Source organism: Elephas maximus, chromosome 14 (genome assembly GCF_024166365.1).
Source record: "Elephas maximus indicus isolate mEleMax1 chromosome 14, mEleMax1 primary haplotype, whole genome shotgun sequence".
In the NCBI taxonomy this organism is placed as follows: Eukaryota; Metazoa; Chordata; class Mammalia; order Proboscidea; family Elephantidae; genus Elephas; species Elephas maximus.
The window spans coordinates 33,341,346-33,359,560 of NC_064832.1; the positions used below are offsets into that span (position 1 = coordinate 33,341,346).

At 41.6% G+C, this 18,215-nt stretch overlaps 1 protein-coding gene across 2 annotated transcripts in view; it reads left to right on the forward strand.

Annotated features, from left to right (window-relative positions):
* Positions 1-18,215, forward strand: part of RUBCNL (rubicon like autophagy enhancer) — a 162,932-nt gene that overhangs the window by 107,792 nt on the left and 36,925 nt on the right. The window contains exon 12 of one of the 2 annotated variants that reach the window (XR_007513176.1): positions 2,773-2,849. The exons of the other annotated variant lie outside the window; for it this stretch is intronic. The gene's annotated coding sequence lies outside the window, so the exon portion shown is untranslated. Of the gene's footprint in view, positions 1-2,772; positions 2,850-18,215 lie in introns of those variants that run through there. 2 annotated transcript variants of the gene reach the window in all.

Here is an 18,215-nt window from a genome sequence, read left to right on the forward strand (position 1 = left end):
GGAATATCATTGCTAATGTCAGATGGATCCTGGCTGAAAACAGAGAATGCCAGAAAGATGTTTACCTGTTTTATTGCCTATGCAAAAGCATTTGACTGTGCGGACCATAGCAAATTATGGATAACATTGCAAAGAATGGGAATTTCAGAACACTTAATTATTCTCATAAGGAACCTATACATAGACCAAGAGGCAGTCATTTGGACAGAAAAAGAGAATACTGTCTGTTCAAAGTCAGGCAAAGCGTGTGTCAAGGGTGTATCCTTTCACCGTACTTATTCAATCTGCATATTGAGCAAATAATCTGAGAAGCTGGACTATATAAAGAAGAACGTGGCATCAGAATTGGAAAAAGACTCATTAACAACCTGCGATGTGCAGATGATACAATCTTGTTTGCTGAAAGCGAAGAGAACTTGAAGCACTTACTGATGAAGATCAAAAACTACAACCTTCAATATGGATTGCACCTCAGTGTAAAGAAAACAAAAATCCTCACAACTGGACCAATAAGCAAGTTGTCAAGGATTTCATTTCACTTGGATCCACAATCTGTGCCCATGGAAGCAGCAGTCAGGATATCAAATGACGTATTGCATTGGGCAAATCTGCTGCAAAAGACCTATTTAAAATGTTGAAAAGCAAAGATGTCACTTTGAGCACTAAGGTGTACTTGACCCAAACCATGATATTTGCAGTCGCCTCATGTGTATGTGAAAGCTGGTCAGTGAATGAGGAAGACTGAAGAATTGATGCCTTTGAATTATGGTGTTGGTAAAGAATATTGAAAATACTATGGAATGTCAGAAGAAGGAACAAATGTGTCTTGAAAGAAGTACAGCCAGAATGTTCCTTAGGAGGGAGGATGGGCAGACTTCATCCCACATACTTTGAACGTGTTATCAGGAGGGACCAGTCCCTCGAGAAGGACATCATGGTTGGAAAATTGAGGGTCAGTCAAAAAGAAGAAAACCCTCAATGAGATGGATTGACACAGTAGCCACAACAATGGGGTCAAGCATAACAATGATCATGAGGATGGCGCAGGACCAGGTAGTGTTTTGTTCTGTTGCACATAGGGTAGTTATGAGTTGGAACTGACTCGACGGCGCCTGACAACCCAGCGACAAAATAAATGGTTTTAAACAACAGAGATTTATTGTCTCACGGTTTTGGAGGCTAGGATTCTGAGCTCAGGGTGTTGGCCATGTTGATGCCTTCCGAGGCTTTGAGAGAAAATCTGTTCCATGCCTCTCTCCCAACTTCTGGTAGCTACAGATGGTCCATGGCTTGCAGCTATAGCAGAACTCTGTCATCCGCAAGGCCCTGTGTCTCTCTGTTTCTATTTATAGGACGCCAGTCAGGTGGGATTATGACCCACTCTACTCTGGTATGACCTTGTGTTAATTTAACTAATAGCAACTTCAAAGATCCTATTTCAAACAAGGTGACATTCACAGGTACTAGGGGTTAGGACATCAGCGTATCTTGGTGAACACAATTCAATTCATAATAGATCTTGAGACCCTGAAGTTTTAGCAAATTGCCCAGTCATGCGGTAGTTGCAATGCAACACGAAGTACAGTCACCCCTCCATATCTGTGGGTTCCACATCACGGATTCAACCAACTGAGGATCGAAAATATTTTGAAAAAAATGTTACATTGTTGCTGCTGTGTACTTTGTAGTTAGCCCTACAATGGTTGCGTCTGTACTGAACATGTACAGACTTTTTATTCCTTGTCATTTATTCCCTAAACAATTCAGTATAACAGCTATTTACATAGCACTTACATTGTATTACGTATTATACGTAATCTAGAGATGATTTCAAGTACACGGCAAGATATGTGTAGGTTATATGCAAATACTGTCATTTTATATAAGGGACTTGAGCATCCTCAGATTTTGATATCTGTGAGGGTCCTGGAACCAATCTCCTGTGGATATCAAGGGACAGCTGTAGAGTCCAGCTCTGGCTCTTTCTCATCCCAGCATGACCTACCGTTCCTGAGGGATGATGGTATTCCTGGTGGACATTCTTCATCCTCCATCTGGTACAGGGATTCAGGAGATGGAGCCGGATTGCCTCCGGGGTGGGAACATGGCGTGGAGGATGAGCATAGGCCTTCAAAACAGATCCGGGCCCTGTTCCAGCTCTGCCTCTTGCTAACAGAATATCTTGCTTTCAAAGGCTCAGTTTCTTACTTTCCACCTTGCAAGTTGTTGTGAGGATGAGAGTTAACAAATCTTAAGTTTTGGTGTCTCCACTTGTGGTAGGCAGAATAACACCTCCCTAAAGCAGTTAAGTGCTACGGCTGCTAACCAATGGGTCAGCAGTTCGAATCCGTGAGGCGCTCCTTGGAAACTCTATGGGGCAGTTCTACTCTGTCCTATAGGGTCGCTATGAGTCGGAATCAACTCGATGGCACTGGGTAAAGATGTTTTCAGGTTTATGTTGTGCAAACAGTTTGCAGTCCGACTGCTAACCTAACAGTTGGTGGTTCGAACCCAACCAGTGGCACCATGGGAGAAAATGCTTGACAATCTGCTTCTGTAAAGATTACAGCCAAGAAAACCCTATGGAACAGTTCTACTCTGTAATACACGGGGTCACCATGAGTCGGAATCAACTAGATGACAACTGACAACAACAAAAGAGGTTTTCCTAATTCCTGAAAACAGAGAATGTGATATGTTACTTAGCAATGGTGGAATTAAGGTTGCAGATGGAAATAAGGTTACTAATCAGTTGACCTTGATATTATCCAGGTGGACCCAGTATAATCACAAGAGTCCTTTTATGTGGACAAAGGCCAGAGAGATGATAGCGTGAGAAAACTCATCCTGGCATTGTGGCTTTGAAGATGGAGGGATGACCGTGAGCTAAGGAATGTGGGCAGTCTCTACAACCTGGAGAAGGCAAGAACACAGATTCTTCCCTAGAGCCTTCAGAAGGGAACGCAACCCTGCTGACACCTTGATTTTAGCCCAGTGAGACCCGTTTCAGACTTCTGGCCTTCGGAACTGTAAGAAAATAAATTTAGATTGATTTGTTCTAGCAGCAATATAAAGCTAATAGACTTCTCATCTGAACATTGCTCTTTAAAGTCTTTAAATGAGGAGTCTTTAAATCATCTCTTGGAACATACAGCTTTTTGAGGACACACCTAGTGGTGGTGTTCTTTGGCAGAGAGTCTCTACCCTAACACAAACAGGCCAAAGCCGGGAGGCTGCCTCTCAGTGCCTTTTAGCTGTGCAGGTTAGAGCTGGGTGAAAACAATGGTTTGCATTTGGGAGTCATTGTACTTGAGAATTCAAATGCACTCTAATCTAACTAGTAATCTGATTTTTTCTCTTGCTTGGTAGTAGATTTTAGTTAGAGCTGCAGTCTTTCCAGAAAAGCATTGCCCTCTGTAAGATGTCAGACACTGTTTGCCAGGAAGGGGTTGAGGGAGAGGCCTCAGTGAGGTTCTGTGATGCCTCATGGTGGTAGCAAACGGTTTGTGGTCCCAGCTCCTTGCAACATCCACCCGTCATCCTGTTTGATGCAACACTTTGATGCAGTGTGAAAAGCATTGCAGCAGGAGTGGGCTCCTCCATTTGACCCGCTTCCTTATACTTGAACACAGGTATTGAGGTTTGAATGTTTGATAACTGCATATTCATTAAGTTGCATAAAATTTTTAGGATGTAATATGACAGTCACTAGCATTGAGTTTATGTGTGAAGAGGAGAAAAACACAGAGTGAGGCTCAGGCTCATTTAGACACATACATACTGAGAGGCTGTGACAGTCCACATGGGTCTGTCACTCTGGGTTTCTCTTGCTGACACTGATGCTGACACTCGGGCTGTTGGCAAGAGGAACAGAAGCTAACTGCTTTCTGGTTTCTCAGATTAAAGAAGCTATTCCTTTTCCTGGAGCCAGCAATAAACATGTGGGAAGGGCTGGTACTTTTAGCTTCTCCCTTTTCTACTTTTAAAAACAAATTAGCTAAGGCAGGCTCCAGGCAAAATTTGAAGTATTTAATCTATTTGTGGAGGATTTATACCACATTCATTATTGTATTGTTAGTTGCCATCCAGTCAGCTCTGAGTCATGGCGACCCAACGTACAACAGAATAAAATGCTGCCTGGTTCTGTGCCATCTTCATGATTGTTGGTATGCTCAAGCCAGTTGTTGCTGCCTCTGTATTTTGAGTGCCTTCCCAGCTAGGGGTCTCATCTTCCAGCCCTATTACAAATAGTATTCTGCTGTGATCCGTAAGGTTTTCACTGGCTAATTTTTGGAAGTAGATTGCTAGACCTTTCTTCCTAGTCTGTCTTAGTCTGGAAGCTCTGCTGAAGCCTGTCCACCATGGGTGATCCTGCTGGTATTTGAAACTGATGGCATAGCTTCCAGCATCATAGCAACATGCAAGCCTCCACAGATGCAAGGTGGGTACCATGTTTATTCCCCTTAAAATTCAGAAGGATTACAAAATTAAATGCAGAAAACAGAACGTTAAAAAGAATTAAAAAGAATCACAGTAAAACACCAGTTTCCTCTATCCAATTGTTAAATATTTTAGAAGACAATACTCAGTGTTTTGGTAAGTGTGTGATAGAAAGGATGGCCTTGTAGACAGCTGGGATGTACATATAAGTGTGGTATAAATGGGTATAAACTTTCCAGAAAGCAAATGAGCTTCCGCATCAAGAGCCTTAAAGATATTTATATTGATAACCCTGAAATTATACTATTCAGAATTGATCCTTTCTTAACTCTATGAGCTTCCTTTTCCTTGTTTATGAAATGGAGATATTAATAGCAATTACTTAATAGGGAAATGTGAGAATTAAATATTGCCTAGAAATGGCAGTGCATGTTCAACAATTGTTAGGCAAAATTGTTGATAAAAAGTAAAAATATTTCCAAACAAAACTGATTACAACATTGTAAATGTTCGTAGTGGCCATATCTGTCTTGCTCTGTATTTATGAGGGAGAGAAAATGCTTATACTATTTCTCCATTAAAAGTCATATATTCTTTTTTATATTTTTAATATCTAGATTGCATTTGCTCTTCTATATCCAGCATGTTAGTCTTTTAAATCAATAATGGCTGTTGAATTTTACTAGACGTGTTTTCTACTGCCATTGAGATAATCATATAAAGATTTTAATCATTAAAAATGATAAATTAAATACCTGAATATGTAACATAAAATTAGTGATGCATTTCTGTCATAAAAAAAGTGGTCATGAAAAAATTATTACAATAAAAATTATGACAACATTGTGGCATAGACACTTAGGGCATTGATAGCTCCTTGTGCTTGAGTGAACCTAAACCCGTTTTAGAAAGAGCTTTGGTCAGCTTGTGAGTGTCCCGCCCACCTACTTCCCTTTTAGTCCTTCAAACAGGTCTTATAAGATGTCTGAAAGTTATGTAAACGGGAAATCATGATTTCATTCAGACATACGGTCATCAAAAAGGTGAAGGACTTCTTTGATATAAAAAAAACTCCACATGTTGTTTTTGGGGATTGTTTTGGGGGCAAACAGTGTTTTCCTGATGAAAAATTCTAGTGAATACTTGGTTACCTGGGAGTGTGTGTTTAATGTGGGCTTTTCAGCCTTCCCCGGTGGACAGGATTGTAGGTTGAATCTGGGTCTATTAGAAGGTTTTCAAAGGGCTTTGAAGACGGAGCCTTCTGGACCCTTGAGAAAAAGGGGCCCAGATTTCCTTCTTGCTGGTAGTGATTGGGGTGGTTTAAATGGACAAACCAGGATCTGTTGTGAAAGGAAAGAAGAGAACACGGCTGTTTGGGAAGGGCATAAAGAGGGTGAGCAGTAGAAACTAACAGAGAATAGAGACGAGGGAGAAGCAAGCAATGGTTATGGAATAAGACCCGGTTACCTGGGAGCCAAACAGGAGGGAATTCTCAGAATGGGGAGGGGAGACTGTCAGGAGAGTGTGTGTGTGGGGAGAGGACGTGGGCTGAGAGAGGGCCCAGTGCAGGGTCTTCTCATGTGCCTGGAAGCTGCCTTGAATGGTGTCTTCATCCCAGACCATCCAGTCTTCATGCATTGGAAACTTCCCACCTCCTGCACTCTGGCCCTCCTCCAGGCTGCACACAGGATGAACCTGGGCTCCACCTGTCCCTTGCCTCACCACTGACTGACCAGTAGGGCTAACTTTCAGAAGTGTCACAAGACTTGGTTATGCCCAACTATCCCACACTGACAGCACCTCATTACTGAGGGTATCTACTGTTATGGATTGAGCTGTGTCCCTCTGAAGTATGTGCCAGAGTCCTAACCCTCGTACCTGGTGAATGTCATCCTGTTTGGAAAGAGGGCTTTCTTTGTTATGTTAATCAGATCATACTGAGTAACGTGGTGTCATGGATTGAATTGTATCCCCCCAAAATATCTGTCAACTTGGCTAAGTCATGATTCCCAGTATTGTATGATTGTCTACCATTTTATCATCTGATGTGATTTCCCTCTGTGTTGCAAATCCTATCACTATGATGTAATGAGATGGATCAGTGGCGATTACATTGATGAGATCTACAAGATTAGATAGTGTCTTAAGCCAATCTCTTTTGAGATATAAAAGAGAGAAGTGAGCAGAGAAACATGGGGACCTCATACCACCAAGAAGGCAGCACTGGGAGCACAGTGTGTCCTTTGGACCTGAGGTTTCTGTGCAGAGAAGCTCCCAGACCAAGGGAAGACTGATGCATGACAAGGACCTTCCTCCAGAGCCGACAGAGAAAGCCTTCCCCTGGAGCTGGCACCCTAAATTTGGACTTGTAGCCTACTGGACTGTGAGAGAATAAACTTCTCTTTGTTAAAGCTATCCACTTGTAGTATTTCTATTATAGCAGCCCTAGATGACTAAGGCAGGCGGGTTCTAAATCTGATCATGTGTGAGTTTTATAAAGAGTAGGTTAGACAGACACAAGCACACACGGAGTAAGACAGACCCCATGTGAGGATCTTCTGCAAGCCAAGGAGTCAGGGAGCCCCTGTGGCTGCAAGGAAGGAATCAACACGGCCAAGACTTTCAACCATTTGGATTTTAACCTCCAGAACTGTGAGAAAATTAATTTCTGTTCTTTAAAGCCACCCACTTGTGGTATTTCTGTTACAACAGCACTAGGAAGCTAAGACATCTGTTAACCCAAAAGGAGCCCAAGAGACCCTACTGTGCTGAGAAGAGCACCTCCTCATATCCTAGGGCAGGGGTCCTGCTGAACTGAGCAAAATCTGGGCTCTCCAGCTGGGAAAGTAATATTTTATAAGGTAATACTGTTTCCTACTTCTTTTAAATTTATTTGCCTTTTCTACAGGACATATTATACACTTGCATCCACTAAGGACTACAAATAGCAGTAATTTCATTTGCTCTGTTAAAAGGGGTTGGGGTGGGGACAGGAGACAGTCTAGTAGTTATGATAAGAAACACCATCTATTATCATAATGGAATGGATTCAGGTGGAATCTAAGTACAGGGACATTTGAGGGTTCTTTGAGCTTTACTCAGGGTTACTGTAGATCATTCTGGGTCACTTTCTTGGGGCACTGCCAAACAGAAGGGCAAAATGAAATTGGGAAGTTCCATTAGGCAGTTCTTTCTATGCTGCATGATGTTGCAAAGAAGTGCCCTAGTTTGAATTCTGCTTCAAGGACTGTCTTTTATCATGCTTTCTGGGCTAAGAGAACTGTCAGCTAAGGTCACTTGGAAATTTTGTGTCTGAGCAGATATTTCCTAATTAGATAATGACTTTTTGTAACTGTCTCTATATCTGGCACAGGCCTTATGGAGACTATTGATTGGCTTACTGAGCCAAGTTTTGCATTACTATAAATGACTTGGGTAATACTCACACTTTAGTACCTCTTTCCTTAAATTAAAACCATATGACAAAAGCATAGTAGAGAGAATTTGTACAACCTCTAAGCTCTGTAAGATTGAGCTATTGGAAAGTAAAGGAAGAAAATCAAGCTATTATTCATATGGTTTCAGGTAAGTCCATAGTTCTAACTTAACTTTTTTTTTTTTTAATTTTTATTGTGCTTTAAGCAAAAGTTTACAAATCAAGTCAGTCTCTCACACAAAAACTTATATACACCTTGCTACATACTCCCAATTGCTCTCTGCCTAATGAGACAGTCTGCTCCCTCTGTCCACTCTCTCTTTTTGCGTCCATTTCTCCAGCTTCTTACCCCCTCTACCCTCTCATCTCCCCTCCAGGGAGGAGATGCCAACATAGTCTCAAGTGTCCACCCGATCCAAGAAACTCACTCCTCACCAGCATCCTTCTCCAAACCATTGTCCAGTCTAATCCATATCTGAAGAGTTGGCTTTGGGAATGGTTCCTGTCCTGGGCCAACAGAAGGTCTGGGGGCCATGACCACCGGGGTCCTTCTAGTCTCAGTCAGACCATTAAGTCTGGTCTTTTTATGAGAATTTGGGGTCTGCATTCCACTGCTGTCCTGCTCCCTCAGGGGTTCTCTGTTGTGTTCCCTGTCAGGGCAGTCATTGGTTGTAGCTGGGCACCATCTAGCTCTTCTGGTCTCAGGCTGATGTAGTCTCTGGTTTATGTGGCCATTTCTGTCTCTTGGGCTCGTAATTACCTTGTCCTTGGTGTTCTTCGTTCTCCTTTGATCCAGGTGGGTTGAGACCAATTGATGCATCTTAGATGGCCGCTTGCTAGTGTTTAAGACCCCAGACGCTTCTCTCCAAGTTGGTATGCAGAATGTTTTTTTAATAGATTTTATTATGCCAATTTACTTAGATGTCCCCTGAAACCATGGTCCCCAAACCCCTGCCTCTGCTACGCTGGCCTTCGAAGCATTCAGTTTGTTCTGGAAACTTCTTTGCTTTTGGTTTAGTCCCTACTAAACTTTTGAAAATGATGGTAAGTGACTTGGCTGTGTTCCCAAACAATATGCCAATGAGCCCCATAAAGTTTCAGCTTTAAAGAAATCTATTCATAATAGGTTTCTGTATGCACCTCTTCTGCAGAACTTCCTAACATCAGTTTTCTTTATTTGACACGTAATGAAGATTCAAATGGTTCAGACTTTCCCAGTGACCAAATAAATTCAGTGAGCTGGTTTTTAAATGTAGTTAAGACGACCACCCCTCTGTCAGTTTGTTCTGTGGTGGTTTGCATGTTGCTATGATGCTGGAAACTATGCCACCAGTATTTCAAATACCAGCAGGTTTACCCATGGTGGACATGTTGCGGTGGAACTTCCAGACTAAGACAAAGTAAGAAGAAAGGTCTAGTGATGTACTGTCAATAATTGGCCAGTGAAAAGCTTATGGATAACATACCAATGATCATAAAGATGGCAGAGGACCTGGCAATGTTTTGTTCTACTGTACATAAGCTTGCCATGAGTAGGAGCTGACTTGATGGCAACTAACAACAAGAAGAAGGAGAGGAAGACATTTCAAAATTAATGTGACACTTGGAACAGACCGATGCTTATTCTTCTTCTGTTCCAGGGGTCAGGAGACATCCTTTCCAACTTTCAAGATCTGCCGTAGGAGAAATTATCTTAAAAGGAACAGATGATGACATCCTGCCCCGGGTTCCCACATTGTCTATGGGCCATCAGGGGCACGAAGCAGAAGGCATTGTGGCTGCTTTCTTGACCAAGTTGGACCCAATAGGGATGGAGGGAGTAGGGAGCAGCCCTACGTGGTTCTTTCTCTTATTCCCTCTTTGTACTCCTTCCATGGACTGGTTTTTCTCTGCCCCTGCATAAAATCTTTACTCAATCCCATAGCCCTTCCACCCCTCTTATGTCAGAAGAACATCATTTCAGCAACCTATCTAGTCTTATGTGATAATCACACTCTAAGCTATTAACCAAGTGAGAATTTTTCTCTTCTCCTAGTATTGGGTCTGGAGTCCCTGGGCGGTGCAAATGGTTAATGTGCTCGGCTGCTAACTGAAAGGTTGGAGATTTGAGTCCACCCAGAGGTGCCTCCGAAGAAAGTTCTGGTGATCTGCTTCCAGTAAATCAGCCATTGGAAACCCTGTGGAGCACAGTTCTCCTCTGAAACCCATGAGGTCGCTATGAGTTGACTCTATGGCGACTGGGTAGTATTGAAAGCCACACTGGGGGATGGGGCGCTGATCAGCTGCATCTGCATATTAGTTTCCCGTGGCTGTTCTAACAAATTACTACAAGCTGGGTGGCTTAAAACAACTAGAAATTTATTCTTTCACAATTCTGGAGGACAGAAGTTTGAAACCAAGAAGTCAGCAGGGCCAACCTTCCTCTAAAGGCTCTAGGGGAGAATCCTTCCTTACCTCTTCCAACTCCTGGTGGCCTTAGTCCTTCCTTGGCGCATACCAGCATAACTCCAATCTCTGCCATCTTCATGTGGCCTTCCTTCCTTCACTCTCTGTCTTTCCTCTGTATGTCTCATATAAGGACATTTGTCATTGGATTTAGGGCCTGTGAACTCCAGCAATCTTGCGTGCATTGTAGGCTGGAAGAAAGAGGAAATGCCATAGGGCAAAAAGAATCCTCAGATCAAGCAGCTCTCCTTAAATAGCCTTCCTGGAGTCCAACACAACACTTCCACTCACAACTCATTGGCCATAATTTAGTGACCACATTTAGATTTAAGGGAACCTGGGAAATGCACTATTTTATTCTGGCAGGCAATTATGCCTAATTAAAAATCAGCATTTGGCTCCTAAGGAGGAAGGGGAGAATGAAAATGTTGTGGGTATTCAGCCTCTGTGCCCCACAAATGATACCAGAAACACTCTCTTCCTTTGGTCTATGAGGGTGTTCCATAATATTATAAAATGTTTAGACAATTTTGTAAAATTGTAAAATGATGTATAATAACATGTAAGTATAAAGTGATGCAAAGGCAGTAAATATTTGATGAGCGATTAATTGAGAAAATTAGGAATATATTCAAATTATAGTGTCTTTGTCTCCTGATGAACAACTTAAACATTGTGACCATATGTCTGAATTTTGGTAAAAATGGGAGTATATACAAGGGTAAGTCAAAAAGTATTGATACAAAATCATAGAAACCTTTATTCCACAAAAATATCAAAAAGTGAAGCTATTGCTTCTCAACATATCCTCCATCTAGGCCTATGCACTTCTGAAGGTGGTGTTTCCAACTCTCTCACCCTTCCCTAAAGAATTCTGCACTCTGATTTACACCACTTCATGATAACAGTTTTGGCATCCTCGAAGGACTCAAATCATGCTCCTTTTAAATATTCTTTGAATTTTGGGAACAAAAAGAAGTCTAAAGGGGCAAGATCAGGGCTGTAGGGTGGATGGGGTAAGGTTTCCCAACGAAATTTTCATAGGCAGCCCTTGCTACCGTCAAAGAATGAGTAGATGCGTGGTTGTGAAGGAAAAAAAAAAAAAGCCTAGGCGCCCCTTTCCTGGCCTTTTTCTCACCAATGCAGTTTTCAGTTTTCTTAAAACTTCATAATAAGCCCCTGTGATTGTCCTGCATCTTTGAGAAAATCTATCAAGATTACCCCTTTGGGATCCCAAAAAACAGTCACCTTAACCTTCTGAGCAGTCTTCCCTCTCAGCTCATCTTTGAGGTCTTCCTGACCTTTCTTAAAATGCTTGATTCATCTAAAAACTGTTGTTTTATGTGGGGCAGCATTCTCATAAACTTGTTGGAAAGCTTCAATGATTTGAGGAGATGTCCACTTGAGTTCTGTTAAAAATTTCATATTAGTCCTGATCTCAAAATCTTTTTTTTCCCATGGCACAAAAAGTATCCTTTTTCTTGAAGGAACCCTAATGAGATGAAGACAGGTGTATTACTGAGAGAATTTGCCTACAGCCATCCACTTATTGCAGAGACATGTTTAAATACTTTTTGTTTGGAATAAACCCAGGCATGTGTGAACGGGAACCCTAGTAGCAATACTTTTTGACTTATCCTTGTAGTCTGGCATCTCATCTGAGAGTCTGACAATAGATACCAAAAAACCCACTGCCATTGAGTCGTTTCCGACTCATAGCAACCCTATAGGACAAGAGGACAATAGATAAGGGTATTTAAATATTGGACAACAAAAGAGACCTAATATAGGCATCATGGGGATTTCAGAAGGAGATGAGAGAAAGGGACAGAAAGAATATTTGGAGAAATAATGACAGAAAATTTCCCCAATCTAATGAATCTACAAACCCAAGAAGCTCAAAGAACTCCAAGCAGGATAAACCCAAAGAAATCTACACCAAGACAGATCATACTTAGGCTATCAAAAATTAAAAATGAAGAGAGAATCCTGGAAGCAGTGAGAGAGAAGAAAGCAGTCACTTACAAAAGATCCACAATAAGGTTAAGTACCAGATTTCCAGCCAACGTGGCGCCATAGACAGAAGCACCACACCATCCCTCCACAGCAAAGATCCGAAAAACTAAGTAAAAGAGAGACAAATGTCATTCCTGGAACCTGAAGTGTCCAATGAAGAGATAAAGAACTCAGCCAAGCACTGAATGAAATAAGAAACTGACAGAGGACAAAAAATGAGGAGAGATACGTGCTGAAGGCCCCATCAGCTAATGCAGCATGGATCTGCCATCTTGGACTCCTGTTGCAGATCAGCAGTCAGGGAGCACGGGAAAGTAGCTTCATGGAACTCCGAGCAGGAGACAGAGCACCCAGTAACCAGCGATACACCCTTTCCCACTCCCCATTTTCTCCCCGCTGTTCCACCTCCAAGCTTCCTGGCTGGTGGCAGTGGCTCAGCCAGCCAGTAAGTGCAGCGTCCATGCCGCTTGGATTTGCCCACATCAGAGATCAGTGGATAGGGAGTACAGGAAAGAAGCTTCACAAAGTCCCCAGCAGGAGACAGAGCACCCGGTAATGAGTGATACATACTGTCCTAGCCCCTCTCCCCCCCAGCCTCCTCTGCTTCCCGCCAGTTGCAGTCTCTTGGCCAGGAGGCAACTACTTTGGCCTCAGACTGCTTGGATTTGCCCTACCCACACTGGCTGGGCCCCCTGTGCCTCCTGCCACTCCCCCTCCTTTCTCTGGAACACCTGGCTCCGTGAAAGGCTTCTTCTTGAAAGGCTGTGAAGCCACATTCAACTGGGGAACCATTCCCCTGGCCTGCAACACTACGCTGGTGGGAGCCCTAGGGCTTTTTTTCCCCCTTGTTTTGTTTTGCTTTGTTTGTTTTCTATTTCTTTTCACAGCTTGGGAGCCCCTTTTAGCCAGGCTGCACTGCATGGCTTAGGAGTTACTCCCCCAACCTGCGCATTTGTGTAGGTGGGATCCCTGGGGGCATTTCTTTTTTTCCCCTCTTTTTCCCTTTCTGTCTTTCTCCATTTCACAGTTCTCATCTCTCTACACTTATCTTCTATTCCTGTCTCCTGAATACCTGGTGCTGTGTGACATCTATACCCCCTCTAGCTAGGCTATACTGTGCAGCCTGGGAGCCACTTCCCCAGTTTTAACAACCCGACCAGTGGGACTCTGGGACTCCTCAGGGTTTTTCTTTTCCAAACTTTTATCTAGTTATTTTTTCTTTCTTTTCCCTTTTTCTTTTTTTTTTTTCTTTTCTCCATCACTTGGTTTCTCATCTATCCACTCCAATGGCAAGCTCCCTTAGCACTCTTTTTTTCTTAATTTGCTTGTTTGTTTTTGGCTCCTATTTCTCATTCCTTGCTCTTCTCTTTACCATACCCCTATTAGCTACACACATCACAACCTCCCCTCTCTTCCTTGAGTGTCTGCACCATGCACTGAACATCACACCCTTGAGCAGCACAGGCACAGCCTACTAAAATCTGCCCAGCACTGATTCCTGGCCCACTCTGTTAGCCCTAGTATGTGCCACAAACAACCCATCCCAGCCCTTCCCTTTCAGCTGGATCTGCCCTGCTACACCATCACTGAATGACTGGACCTGCCCATTGGATAAGGAGGTGAAAAGTACTGTGACTACAGATGAGCAAACATCAAAGGACACACAGCCTGCCTGCTCAGACATAACTAAATAAAACAAAAAAGCAGGATGAAACAAATCTACAATCAAGAAACAAAGAAAATAACTACTGAATGTCCTGAAGACAGCAGACAATATCAACACATAAAAAAAGCAGGACAGGCTGGTTCCAGTAGGCATCCAAAATAAAACAACAGATGACTTTCCAGTAGAGGAAAAGGCACTAGAACTACCTGGTAGGGAATTCAAATCTCTAATATTAAGAGCAATCCAAGAATTGAAGCAAAAAACAGACAAAAATGAGGAAAAAATAGACAAATTCATGTAAAATACAGACAAAAAAAAAAGGAACAATTCAGGAGAATAATACAGGAATAAAATGCCAAAATAAATTCACAACTAGAAATCATTCAAAAACAACAATTAGAAATCCAAAAAATAACAAGATTTCAGAAATGGACAGTATCATAGAAGGGCTGAGGAACAGGTTTGAAATGATGGAAGACAGAATCAGTGAAATTGAAGACAAACACTTGGATACAACTGCGCTTGAGGAAAAATGAGAAAAAAGAATGAAGAAACCCTGAGAATTACGTGGGATACAATCAAAAACAAAAATCTGTGAGGGATCGGAGCTCCAGAACAGGGAAAGAAAATGGAAAACACAGGATCATTGAAGAACTGCTGACAGGAAACTTCCCTAACATCATGAATCATGAAAACCTGACCTTCCAAGAAGCTCAACGAACTCCATATAGGATACACCCCAAAAGAAAAACACCAAGGCATATCATAATCACACTCACTAAAACCAGAGACAAAGAAAAAATCCTGCGAACAGCTCGAGAAAAACAAGAAGTCACATACAGAAGAGAAACAGTAAGACTAAGTTCTGATTATTTGGCAGAAGCCATGCAGGCAAGAAGGCAATGGGGATGGCATATATAAAACCTTGAAAGAAAAAAATTGCCAACCAAGAATCATATATCCTGCAAAATTTTTATTCAAATATGATGGTGAAATTAGGACATTTCCAGATAAACAGAAATTCAGGGAATATGTAAAAACCAAACCAAACTTACAAGAATAATTAAAGGGAGTCCTTTGATCTGAGAACAAACAACATCAGACCACAGCCTGAATCTAGGATGCAAGATTGTACTAGCCACATACCAACCTAGGAAATGAACTCTCAAGGACTATCCAGAACCAAAACACTTGCAACAGGGAACCAGAGAGGTCAATCTGTAAATGACAACAATGTCAGAACAATAAAAGAGGGAACAAACGGTATAGGTATAGAACTTTCTAATGGAGAGGAAGGCAAGGCAATACCAAGTAATAATAGACTGGTTCAAACCTAGGAAGATAAGGGAAAATTTCAAGGTACCCACAAAGAAAGTTAACAAAACTACTCATCAAAATAAAGAAGGAAAACATAAAGTCTCAGTAAAAACAAAAGAAATCCACAAACAAAAGGAACTCAGCACAGGAGAGTAAGAGGAGCAAAAAAATGTTAGCACCACAAAAAAAAAAAAAAAAAAACTACAAAATGAAAACAATAGGCTCACACCTATCAACAGTTACACACCTATCAACAGTTACACTGAATGTGTTGTTGTTGTTAGGTGCCGTCAAGTCGGTTCCGACTCATAGTCACCCTACGCACAACAGAACAAAACACCGCCCAGTCCTGAGCCATCCTTACAATCGTTGTTATGCTTGAGCTCGTTGTTGAAGCCACTGTGTCAATCCACCTCGTTGAGGGTCTTCCTTTTTTCCGCTGACCCTGAACTCTGCCAAGCATGATGTCCTTCTCCAGGGACTGACCCCTCCTGACAACATGTCCAAAGTATGTAAGACGCAGTCACACCATCCTTGCCTCTAAGGAGCATTCTGGCTGTACTTCTTCTAAGACAGATTTGTTCATTCTTTTGGCAGTCTATGGTATAGTCAATATTCTTTGCCAACACCACAATTCAAAGGCATCAATTCTTCTTTGGTCTCCCTTATTCATTGTCCAGCTTTCACATGCATGTGATGCGATTGAAAATACCATGGCTTGGGTCAGGCACGCCTTAGTCTTCAAGGTGACACCTTCGCTCGTCAACACTTTAAAGAGGTCCTTTGCAGCAGATTTATCCAATGCAATGCGTCTTTTGATTTCTTGACTGCTGCTTCCATGGCTGTTGATTGTGGATCCAAGTAAAATGAAATCCTTGACAACTTCAATCTTTTTTCCGTTTATCGTGATGTTCCTCATTGGTCCAGTTGTGAGGATTTTTGTTTTCTTTATATTGAGGTGCAATCCACACTGAAGGCTGTGATCTTTGATCTTTATTAATAAGTGCTTCAAGTCCTCTTCACTTTCATCAAGCAAGGTCATGTCATCTGCATAACGCAGGTTGTTAATGAGTCTTCCTCCAATCCTGATGCCCCGTCCTTCTTCATATAGTCTAGCTTCTCGTATTTTTTCAGCATACAGATTAAATAGGTATGGTGAAAGAATACAACCCTGCCACACACCTTTCCTGACTTTAAACCAATCAGTATCCCCTTGTTCTGTCAGAACAACTGCCTCTTGATCTATGTAAAGGTTCCTCACGAGCACAATTAAGTGTCCTGGAATTCCCATTCTTTGCAATGTTATCCATAGTTTGTTATGATCCACATAGTCGAATGCCTTTGCACAGTCAATAAAACACAGGTAAACATCCTTTAAAAAAAAAAAATTTTTTTTTTTTTTTTTAAACATCCTTCTGGTATTCTCTGCTTTCAGCCAGGATCCATCTGACATCAGTAATGATATCCCTGGTTCCACATCCTGTTCTGAAACCGGCCTGAATTTCTGGCAGTTCCCTGTCGATATACTGCTGCAGCTGTTTTTGAATGATCTTCAGCAAAATTTTGCTTGCATGTGATAATCATTCTATAATTCCCACATTTGGTTGGATCACCTTTCTTGGGAATAGGCATAAATATGGATCTCTTCCAGTCGTTTGGCCAGGAAGCTGTCTTCCATATTTCTTGGCATAGACGGGTGAGCACCTCAGGCGCTGCATCTATTTGTTGAAACATCTCAGTTGATATTCTGTCAATTCCTGGAGCCTTGTTTTTCACTGATGCCTTCAGAGCAGCTTGGATTTCTTCCTTCAGTACTATCGGTTCCTGATCATATGCCACCTGAATGTAAATGGCCTAATGCACCCATAAAGAGACCCAGAGTGACAGAATGGATTGAAAAAAAAACCAAAAAGCAGGATCCATCAATATGCTGCCTACAAGAGACACACCTTAGAAATGAAGACGTAAATTTATTAAAAATCAAAGGTTGGAAAAAATATATCAGGCAAATAACTTTCAAAAAAGAGCAGGAGTGGCAATACTAATCTCAGATAAGATAGACTTAAAAAAAAAAAAAACCCACCATGAAAGACAAAGAGGGGCACTATATAATGATTAAAGGGATGATCCGTCATGAAGACTTAACCATAATAAACATCTGTGCACCTAGTGACAGGGCTCCAAAATACATAAAAATAACTCTAACAGCACTGAAAAGAGAAATTGACATTTCCACAATAATAGTAGGAGACTTCAACACACCACTCTCAGTAAAGTACAGAACATCTAGAAAGAAACTCAACAAAGATATAGAAGAGCCAAAGAGCACAGTCAGCCAACTTGATCTCATAGACATGTATAGAACACTCTACCCAACAGCTGCAAAGTACACATTCTTTTCCAATGCACATGGAATGTTCTCTAGAATAGACCACATCTTAGGCCACAGAGCAACCCTCAACAAAATCCAAAACATTGAGATAATACAAAGTATCTTCTCTGACCATGATGCCATCAACGTAGAAATTAACAACAGGAAGAGTAAGGAAAAAAAGTCAATTACATGGAAACTTGAATAACACCCTGCTTAAAAACAACTGGGTAATAGAAAAAATTAAAGATAGAATCAAAAAGTTCCTAGAATCAAATGAGAGTTAAAACACATCATACCAAAACCTTTGGGACACAGCAAAGGCAGTCCTCAGAGGTCAATTTATAGCACTGGATGCACAAATCAAAAAAGAAGAAAGGGACAAAATCAAAACATTTTAGTTACACAACTTGAACAAATAGAGAACAGCAAAAGAAGCCCACACCCACCAGAAGAAAGAAAATAATAAAGATCAGAGCAGAAATAAATGAAACAGAGAATAGAAAAACAATAGAAAGAATCAA